Raw genomic sequence first — 11,339 nt, 5'->3', positions numbered from 1 at the left:
TGGGCTGTCACTGCGTCACTCATTAGGCAGCTCCTGCTTGCCATTGGCTCAAATTTAGGCGACGCGAGAAACCAGCTTATCCACGCCCCATTTTCGTGACGTCAGGCCGTAAGAGCAGCGCCGGAGTGGCTTGCCTAAAATGCGGAATCGAAGTTCCTGTGTCTGAGTGGTTGGCAGAACCGCTCATCCCAGATCGGCACCGCCTCGCTGGCAAGTGAATTATTCAGATTCCGGGGCCCCAGCGGGAGACGCCATTTTGTAGCGAGGGAGGGAGGTTGGTCCTTGTGACTAGCCGGGAGGGAGAAGGGGTGACTGGCGCCATTTTCCCCACAGGGGCTAGGAGGTGATCTGGGCTCTCCCGTTGGGCTTACTGGAGCACGTTCTGGAGAGTGGTTGGGCTTTGCCTAGCGATTTCCGAGCATCGCCCTGTTGGGAGGGAAATGGTTGGGAGGGCTAGGACAAGGATGGGATGCCTAGCAGCTCCCTGGGGGCTATCGGTGTCAGCTGAGGCCTTTGGTCCTGGATGAGGGCTTTGCTTTCCTGAGAGCTGCTGTATGTCAGTCCGCGACTGCCAACCCTCTCCGCGCCTGTCCAGTCTCCGGGGCATCGACAATCCGGCGGGAGGGTGAGCCTCCTACCCCTGCCGAAGTGTCGGAGGAGCTTGACAACCGGGAATGGTTTGGGACTTTGTTCGGAGATACTGCGGATCTTTTATCACTTTCGTGTTGTTTAGGTTCAGAATTTGAAGTCGTCTGTAATGGTCCTTTTTCACTTTATCTTTTCTATGTGTCGCGAATTAAGGGAAAGCCAAAGGGTAGGGAAAGCATAACCTCGGGTTCCCTGAACGTAGTAAGAATGAATACATATTAATTGTTAGGTTTAGGTAATAATTTGTAGGTATCAACCCCAATTTAAACTGCCCTGGTGGCTCAGTTGGTTGGAGCGTCCTCCCGGTTCACCAAAAGGTTGCGGGTTTGATTCCCGGTCAGTACACCTATCTAGGTTATGGTCGATCACAGTCGGGCGCCTACCGGAGGCAACCGATCAGTTGTTTCTCTCCATCTTCCCTCCCTCCCTCTAAAACTTACCCTCGGGTGAGGATCTAAATAAAACCCAAAAACTATTGAAAATACTAGCCATTTTAGGAGTATTGAGTAAGTTCATTTGCTTTGGCAGCCAGGCTGAGTTATGAGATAAAAGTGCACAGACTCAAGATTTGTTAAACCGGGCATTCAGGTGTAGAATTGAGTTATGAGAATGAGAAGGCCTCCATTGTTACAGGAGGTGCGTGCTCTGCTTGCAAAGATTGGAGAGAGCCGGATGATGTTAGATTTAGTGTCTGACATTTCAGATGGTTATGAAGTGGCCAAAGGGGTAAATATCTAAAGGAAGTTAAAAATAGTTAAGTGAGGATTATTTAAATGTCTTGATTGACAGGTGAGTCTAGTTTGAGATTTTAACTGATACTTTATTTCTTGGTGGAGCATGGGGGGCATAATCGATGCCCAAATGCCATTTGGAGGAAAATAGAGATTTTGAGTTTCATTTGAATACTATTACTTAGACATTGAAAGAAGTTATTTTTTTTCACTCCCTTATAAAAATGAAAAATGTGACAAAAATTGGATTAGGTTATTTAAATTGGAGGAATTGGCTCATTTAAAACAGCTTCATACCCAATGCATAGATTCCTTTCGTCATATGGGAGTACAGTATAAGAATTCAAATGAAAACCAAGGTGTATCTTTAAAAAAAAGTGTTTAAATTTTTATTTTCTTAACCTTCCAGGTGTTATAATTGTATTTGGTAATCAGAAATGTTATTAAACCCTGGGGGCGGGGGGAGTAGGTCAGTTGGTTAGTGTTTTCCTGATAACGCTAAGATTGCCTGTTCCATCCACCATCAGGGCACATACTAGTACAAGAAGCTACCAATGAATGCATAACTAAGTGTGGAGCAACAAATCAATGTTAAAAAAGAAAGAAATGTTATTAGAAGAATCAGAATACTTTTATGCAGTTCAGCTATTTATTACTAAGTCTCATGCCTGTAGACTATTCCTTAAAACACTAATAATTTTTAAATTACCAGTTAATTGCAGATTGCAGCCACAGGACATCTTTTTGTTTTGTTTTCTTTTAGTCCCCCTTTTCAAAAAATTTAAAATTATTTTACATACAATATTATTTTGTGTTAGTTTCAGGTGTACAGCATAGTGGTTAGCCAATCATACTTTACAAAGTGTTCCTCCTGATATTTACATTACCCAACTGGCAGCATGCATAGTTATTGCAATATTATTGACTATATTTGCTATGCTGTGTTTAACATCCTCATGACTATTATGTAACTACCAGTCTGTACTCAGTCCCTTCCATCTTTTACAGCATCCCTCAACCCTGTTCCCTTCTGGCAACATGAATCTGTTGTACTCTATGAGTCTGTTTCTTTTTTTATTTCAGAGAGGAAGGGAGAGAGAGAGAGAGAGAAACATCATTGATAAGAGAGAATCATTGATAGGCTGCCTCCTGCATGCCCCACACAGGGGATCAAGCCCCAACCTGGGTGTGTGCCCTGACCAGGAATTGAACCGTCACCTTCTGGTTCATAGGCTGATGCTCAACCACTGAGCCACTGCAGCCAGGCTATGAGTCTGTTTCTTATAGGACATCTTTGTATCCCCAGAATTGAGTAGTTATAAAAATTAAATGGTGGTGGTGGATAGAATGCTGTAATTCTAATCTGATTCAGAGAGAAATCTTAATTCTGATTTTGTCACAGGTAATGGAACTTAGTGTTAACAGTACTTACCAGTGACTATAGAGTTCAAATGTACAAAGTATTCAGGGTGGTGATCCATAATCTTCATATTTTCTCCAAATCACTTCCTGTCCCTTATATCTTGATTTAATGGCTTGAAAATATTTAACTTCCAACCATTGCGAGTCCAGGCTCTTAAATAAAGCTGGACCATTTGGCCAATTTTCTCAGTAGGCTAATTTATCACTACTTTAAACACTATTACCGTCATGTTTTTAAGAACATTTCGGTAACAAAACTTTCTGGAGAATTGGTTGAATTTGGCATATTTCTACCATGATAACCATTAAAGTATTATCCTATATAATAAAAGAATAATACAAACAGCTGAACAACTGGTCGCTATGATGGGCATTGACCACCAGGGGGCAGATGCTCAATGCAGGAGCTGCCCCCCTGGTGGTCAGTACACTCCCACAGGGGGAGTGCTGCTCAGCCAGAAGCCAGGCTCACAGCTGGTGAGCTCAGTGGCGGTGGGAGCCGGGCTGAGAGACACCCCCTCCTCAGTTCACTAATTGTGTGCACTGGGCCTCTAGTCCCATGGTTGGCAAATTGCAGCTCGCGAGCCACATGCGGCTCTTTGGCCCCTTGAGTGTGGCTCTTCCACAAAATACCACAGCCTGGGGGAGTCTATTTTGAAGAAGTGGCGTTAGAAGAAGTTTAAGTTTAAAAAATTTGGCTCTCAAAAGAAACTTCAATCATTGTACTGTTGATATTTGGCTCTGTTGACTAATGAGTTTGCCAACCACTGCTCTAGTCCTATCTAATAAAGAGGGAATATGCTAATTGACCATCACTCTGTCACAAAGATGGCTGCATCCACAGCTGAGGCAAAGTTCCTATAAGGAGCCTTAACGAGCAATCAGCAGGGACCTGAGGCTACTCCCTCACCCCCATGGGGCTTGACAGGGGACCTCAGGCCCCGCCCCCCACCCGGCAGGGCTTGACAGGGGACCTCAGGCTGCGCCCCCACCCTGGCGTCAAGCTGGGGGACCTCAGGCTGCACCCCCTGCCCCAGTGCCAGGCCAGGGGACCTGAGGCCATGCCCCCCACCCGGCGGGGCTTGATGGGGGACCTCGAGGTACACTTCCTGTCCTGGTGCTGGGCTAGGGGACCTCAGGCTGCTCCCCCAGCGCCAGGCCAGGGGACCTCAGGCAGTGCCCCTCACCAGGTGGGGCTTGACGGGACTTCAGTCCATGCCCCCCACCCCGGCACCAGGCTGGGGGACCTCAGGCCGTGCCCCCCGCCCCAGCACTGGGCCAAGGGACCTGAGGCTGCGCCCCCCTGCCTGGCTGGGCTTGACAAAGGACCTCAGGCCATGCCCCCCACCCAGCGGGGCTTGGTGGGGGACCTCAAGGTGCACCCCCAGTGCTGGGTCAGGGGAACTCAGGCTGCGCCCCCCGCCTAGCGGGGCTTGATGGGGGACCTGAGGCTATGCCCCCTTCCCGGTGCTGGGCCGGGGGACCTGAGGCTGTGCCCTCCTGCCTGGCAGGGCTTGATGGGGGACCTCAGGCCATGCCCCCCACCCAGCAGGGCTTGACAGGGGATCTCAGGCCATGTCCCCCACCTGGCGGGGCTTGATGGAGGACCTCAAGCCATGCCCCTGCCCCAGTCTGGGCTGGGGGACCTCAGGCTACGCCCCCCATCCTGGCGCTGGGCCAGGGGACCTGAGGCTATGCCCCCTGCCCCGCAGGGCTTGACAAGGGTGGGACTGGCCGGGTCTGGATCTAGCCCAGTGCGGGGGCTGGCTGGGTCTGGGTCTCATGCGATTTTGAGGTGCATGTGGGTGGGTGGGAACTTGACTCTGGGTCCCATGGTGTGCCCCAGACTCTTGACAGGAGGAAGGTTTTCATATACATTTTACTAATTTTCTTTCATCTCTGACACTTCTATTATAGAGAAAGGGCAAATAGCAATATTAAATTATTTCCTCTAATTAATCCCCTTTTAATGTGCACGAATTTCGTGCACTGGGTCACTAGTTATCTATATAAAAAGCTAATATGCAGTGTCCCCTCCGGAGTTTGATTGCTTGCTATGACGTGCCCTGACCACCAGGGGGGCGGCACTGAGCGAAGGCAAGCCCTGGCTGGCAGCCAGCAGCTGGGGAAGGAAGGCTCAGATTGCTGGACAGGCCTAGGGACCCTACCTGTGCACGAATTTCATGCACCGGGCCTCTAGTATGTGTACAAAAAAGATAGAAATGATGCATTAAATCCTTAAAAGTATCTCTGGGAGAAAGTGTTATAGAGATGACTTGGATTTATTAAATTATTTTTGCAATACATTTGAATATTTTTAAATCATGGATTTGTAGATTTTTAAACACTCAAGAATTTTATTTCAATTTTAAAAATGTTTATTTTTGAAAGTATTACATATGTCCCCTATTTTTCCCATTGATTCCCTTCAGCCCACCCCCACCTTAGGCCTTCACCACGATATTGCCTGTCCATGGGCTATTCATATATGCATACAAGTGTTTTGGTTGATCACTTCCCACCCACCCACCCTCCTTTGCCTTCCCTCCGAGATTCCCCACTCTGTCCCATGCTTCCATGTTTCTGAATCTGCTCTGTTCATCAGTTTATTTTGTTAATTAGGTTCCACATATGAGTGAACAGTCAAGAATTTTAAACCAAACTAGTAGCTTTGTATTGGTAGATGTGGCTGTAAGTGTATCACTTGTTTCAGAACCTGTTGCCTCATCTGAAAGGTAAAAACACTTAGGTGTGGTGTGATTGGCAGGATATCTGAGAATGCAAGTGAACAAATGTAGCTCAGTGCCTATCAGAGATGAACTCAAGTACAATGGAACTTCAGTTTTCAAACTGAATTTGTTTGGGAAGGCTGTTCAAGAAGCGATTTATTTGAAAACGGAATCATTTTCCCCCATTAGAAATAATGTAAATTGAATTAATCCTTTCAAGACCTCCAAATGATTCCTTGTTTTAACCTTTCTTATGTACTGTTTAATCCATAAATAAACACTTTTCTTAAATGTATCAAACCACTCCCTATTTGCCTTATAAACAAAATTTTCATATATCACTGCTTCCAAAATATTATCCCCGGCTGCTTTTCATTTATCCAATCAACAACAGTTTTGCTAGCTATTAAACTGCCAGTGATTGTTGTTTTGTGAGCACTTTCACACCCTTAGCAACATTAGCACTCATTAAAATTGTGCTAATCATCAATCTCATCAGCAACTAAAGCATCTCTTCTTTGTTGCCTGGAGACCAGCTTGTCATGCTGAGGTATCAGCATGAAAAGGTTAAGTTGAAAAGTTTTGGTTGACAACGGAAACATTTTTTTCTGTGAACAACTTGGTCAAGAATGGAATTGTTCCAGGTGGGAAACATTTGAGAAACCAGGTTTGACTGTACTTAATAAATGTTAGCCCATCTTTCTTCATTTTTCACTTTAATGGCCTCTATAGCAATTCTTAAGCACTCTGATATAGACTCCTTGAGATTCTGATGAAAAATACACTAAAAAGTTTATAGTTTAATGGGTCTCCTGGAAGTCCTTGGCCTGTAGACTAAACTCATTCAGTAAATCTCAGCCAGCTTCTATACTGAAAGCATTAATGAGGGCTTAATAAAAATATATTTTGGAAGTGTATAATTAGGTTAAAATGCTCCTTTCCAATCTCAGATAAATGGTTCTTTCTGTATATATGATGACATAAGCATTGCTATACTACAACTGGTAATGTTTTGTTAGTGGCTAATTGCATGATTCCCCTCATTCCCCTGATGTAATTTCAGTATGAATGCAAGTTTTCCATTTACCAACTCTACCCTTGGACCACTTGTTAACCCTCCCATTCATTCTACCTTTGAGAAATCACTCAGTAGTGTTCTCCAAGTTTACCAATTGTGGTTAATGTGTATTAGTTTGTTTTAGTGGCAAAATAAGGGAAATATACTCTTAATTTACAAATTGTGGTTAATCTTGTGAAGCCCTTGAAGATTCCAGGTGTCCCTTTGAAACTGGCTACCTCCACAAAATTCTGCCTTCATTTTGGCTTCTAATTACATTTATTTAAATTTAAAGTAGAGCATCCTAAACAAGGAAAACAAAGTTTCATTAATACAATAAGTCTGCAGTATTTAAGCAGTAGAGTTAAATAGTGCATAATACATGAATGAAGCCACTGTTTTTAACATCTTTTTATTACACTCATGAAACAGAACATTTTTGCTTTTGTGCTGAAGCTCATGTCTCCAAATAAGCAATAAGACATATTGTTTTATAGAAAAACACTAAGTGCTGTAATTGGGGGGAGAGGAGAAGATTTGTATTACATTGAAAGACTTAACAGGCCCGGCCAGTGGCTCAGTGATTGAACATTGACCCATGAACCAGGAGGTCACAGTTTGATTCACAGTCGGCACATGCCCAATCCCTAGTGTGGGGCTTGCAGGAGGCAGCCTCTCTCATTGATGTTTCTATCTCTGCTTCTTCTTTCCTCTCTGAAATCAATAAAAATATGTTTGATAGGGTAACAAGAATTAAAAAACAAGACTATTCTCCCCCTAATATGGTGACAGATACATAACCATGAATAAAACTATTCTTAATTTGTATAAAACAGTTCATACTACATTTTAGAGAACTTGAACCAAATTTGAAACTTGCTCTAAACAAAACTAAAAATTGAGATAATCATATACCATAAAATTTACCATCTTAAGTGTGCACCTAAAGTAGTTTTTATATTACAAGGCCATGGAACTATTAATATATGATAAAAAATATTTTCATTCCCAAAAGACCCTGTACCCATTAACCAGTTAACTGCCACGATATTCTGAATATAATTAAAAAAGGTCCGCCGCTTGAGTCTATAGATGCTTATGGCATACAAATGGCTAATAATCACTTCATTTCTTCCCCTGGCAACCACTAATCTACTTTCTGCTTCTATGGATTTGACAATTCTGCAATCTTTTGTCTGACTTTTTTCACTTTGTTTTCAAGGCTTATACACGTTGTATGTAACAGTACTCCATTCCTTTTTATTGCTAAATATCTGATTTTACATACACAACACTTTTTTATTCTTCAAATGACAGCTACTTGGGTTATATCCATATCTGGTTATAATGCTAGTATTAATCATATACAAGTTCTTATGTGGACATGGCTTCCATTTCTCTTGAATATGTGTATCTAGGAGTGGAATGTTCTGACGAACTGCTAAACTTCAAACTTTTCCACAACACAACAGGTAACCATTTAATGTATTAGTGGTGTATGAGGTTCCTAATTTCTCTACATCTTCACCAATACTTGTAAATTGCCCACTTTCTTGATTATAGACAAACTAGGTATGAAATATTTGTATTCTAATTTGCATTTCCCTAATGACTAGTGATGTTGAGCACCTATCCAATGATAGTGGCTATCTTTGGAGAAATGTCTACTTGGATTATTTCCCATCAAAATATTTTGCTATTGAATTATGAGTTCCTATATACTTAGGATTTGCATCTGCTTTACTTTTTTAAAAAAATATATATTTTGATTTTTTACAGAGAGGAAGGGAGAGGGATAGAGTTAGAAACATCGATGAGAGAGAAACATCAATCAGCTGCCTCCTGCACACCTCCTACTGGGGATGTGCCTGCAACCAAGGTACATGCTCCTGGCCGGAATCGAACCTGGGACCCTTCAGTCCACAGGCCGATGCTCTATCCACTGAGCCAAACCGGTTAGGGCTCTGCTTTGCTCTTATATCCAAGAAACCATTGCATTGCCTAATCCATAGTCACAGACTGTTGCCTACATTTCCCCCCTTGAGTTTTATACTTTGAGATCTTATTAAATCTTTGAATCACTTTCATTTTTGTGTGAGGTAACCATCCAACTTCAGGCTTTAGCATGTAAATACCCAGCTGTCGTAGAGCCATTTGTTGAAAAGATTCTTACCCTTGTTGAAAACCAATTGACCACAAATTTTAAGTTTATATCTGGATGCAATTTTATACCATTGGTCAGCATATCTGTCCTTATGCCAGTACCACTGTCACAGTTACTAAATCATATTCCCATTTAAGATTGTTTTGGAAAAAGAAAAAAAAGGGGAGGGGATTGTTTTGGCTATTCTAAATCCCTTGTATTTACATTTTAGGATCCCTTTGTCAATCTTGCAAAAAAAGGTAGCTGGGATTTTATAGGAATTACACTGAATCTGTAGGTGAACTTTGGGAATATTTGAACATGGGATTTCATTTTTTAAGGTCTTCTTTCAAGTTTTTATGTTTTTCATTTTGTTAAATATATCCATAAGTACACTTTCATGCTATTGTATATCGAGTTTCCTTATTTCATTGCTATATAGTACAACTGATTTAAGATTTTTTATTTTTAGAGGGAAACATTGATGTGAGAGTGAATCCTGTATTGGCTGCCTCCTGCAGGCACCCCACCAGAAATCTAGCTCACAACCTGGGTATGTGCCTGATTGGGAATTGAACTGGCAGCCTTCCCCTGCACAGGACAATGCTCAACCAAGCCACACTGGCCAGGGCACAACTAATATTTGTATATTGATCTTTGTCCTACAACCTTGATGGTCATTAGTTCTTTTTGCATGGATTTCTTAGGGTCTTCTGTAAGATTTGTCATCTGTGAACTCACGCCTTTTCCATCTAGATGTCTTATTTCCTCCTTTAGTGTAATTGCCCTGGCTAGAACCTCATGCAAATGTTGAATGAAAATGGCAACAGGGGGGCATCCTCATCTGGTTCTTTTGTTGTTAATCTTCACTGAAGGATGAGAGAGAGAGACAGAAACATCAATTGGTTGCCTCCTGCACTTGCCCCAACTGGGGATCAAACTAGTTGAGGTACGCGTCCTTGACCAGAATCAAACCTGAAACACTTCAGTCCATGAGCTGCTGAAGCTCTAACCACAGAGCCAAACTGGCTAGGTCTGGTTCTTGATCTTAGGGGGAAGGTTTTTAAGTTTTGTTTTTTTAAAAATTGATTTCAAAGAAAGGAGGAGAGATAGAAACATCAATGATGAGAATGATCAGCTGCCTCCTGCATGCCCCACACTGGGGATGGAGCCCACAACCTGGGGCATGTACCCTGACCTGGAATCAAACTTCAACCTTCTGGTTCATACGCTGAAGCTCAACCACCAGCCACATCAGCCGGGTGGTTTTTAAGTCTTTTTAGGTTTGGGATAGATGCCATTTTTCAGCGTAAGGAAGTCCCCTGTAATTTTGGTTTGAGTTTATTAAAAGGATTTTGAAAGAAATATTAAAAGACTGATAGGAAGCATTTCAATACAGAATTCAAATAGAATGTAACCGACAAAATTTTCAATCTATGTAAGATCTAAGAATATATAAAAGAATTAACATGTATACTTTAATGAAATCTGGAGGGGAATTCCCTCAGACAAAAAAATAGAATTACTTAAAAAGATATCTATTCCTTCCATAGTGATAAAAACCTAGCTAGGACCTAGTTTCCCTTTTTAAGAAATACATGTACCAAAGCATTATTGCAAGGGTGGCTAACTTCATCAAGGTTTTGCAAAACCTAAAGTTCATATGGGATACTAATAGTCACAGGTAATCATCAACAAAACTATGTAGAACAGAGCTGACATTTTTATGACTGATGTGTTAAAGTAGTTTTAGGTCATTTGTCTTACAAACTGTAATGCCTACTACAGGCAATCCTCGGGTTACGTCGGACTCGACGTACATCATTTAGTGGTTACATTGCCTTCTCCCATTTATGTATAAAAAAAAAAGTCCTGTCATTTCAACATACGTACATATGTGCTTCATGTTTTTTGTTATTTATTTACCACAAGTAAAGGTCAGGAATTGTTACCTTTTAAATTTTTTTTACTGTTTCACTTCATGACTGCTGTGTATGTGCTCCATGTGAGTGACGTAGGTGCTTAAGTAGGTGGGTTGACTTATGGTGAAAATCGTGTTATGTCGCACTGGTGGAACAGATCTCCAACATAACCCAAGGAACTACTGTATATGCTTAAAGCATTATGCCAGATCTTCCCAGAGTTGTATTAATACAATTCTCAATGACTTTTTCTTTATGCTTGCCTCAGGTACTATATCTGGGGGTGAACAGCAGCATATAACCAACTAGAGGGCCCGGTTCATGAAATTCATACGGCGCGGGGGGGTGGGGGGGGGGAAGGAGAGAGGTGGTGGCGGTGTCCCTCAGTCTGGATTGCAAGAGGGCGTAGGCCAGACTGAGGAACCCATGGCATGTCCAGCACATCTTGCTCAGTCCAGTTGGCCGGACCCCAGCAGCAAGCTAACCTACTGGCCAGAGTGTCTGCCCCCCTGGTTGCACCTTATAGTGAGTGGTTGAGCGGCCTTAGCATATCACACTTTGGTTGAATGACAACTGGCCACTTAACATATTAGGCTATTATATAGGACTAGAGGCCAGGTGCACAAATTCGTGCACAGGTGAGATCCCTCTGGGCAGCCTGCAGGGATTGAGTTGAAACCTGCAGTC

This window comes from Plecotus auritus (genome assembly GCF_963455305.1).
Source record: "Plecotus auritus genome assembly, chromosome: 9".
Lineage (NCBI taxonomy): Eukaryota > Metazoa > Chordata > Mammalia > Chiroptera > Vespertilionidae > Plecotus > Plecotus auritus.
Note: the sequence above shows the minus strand (reverse complement) of the source record.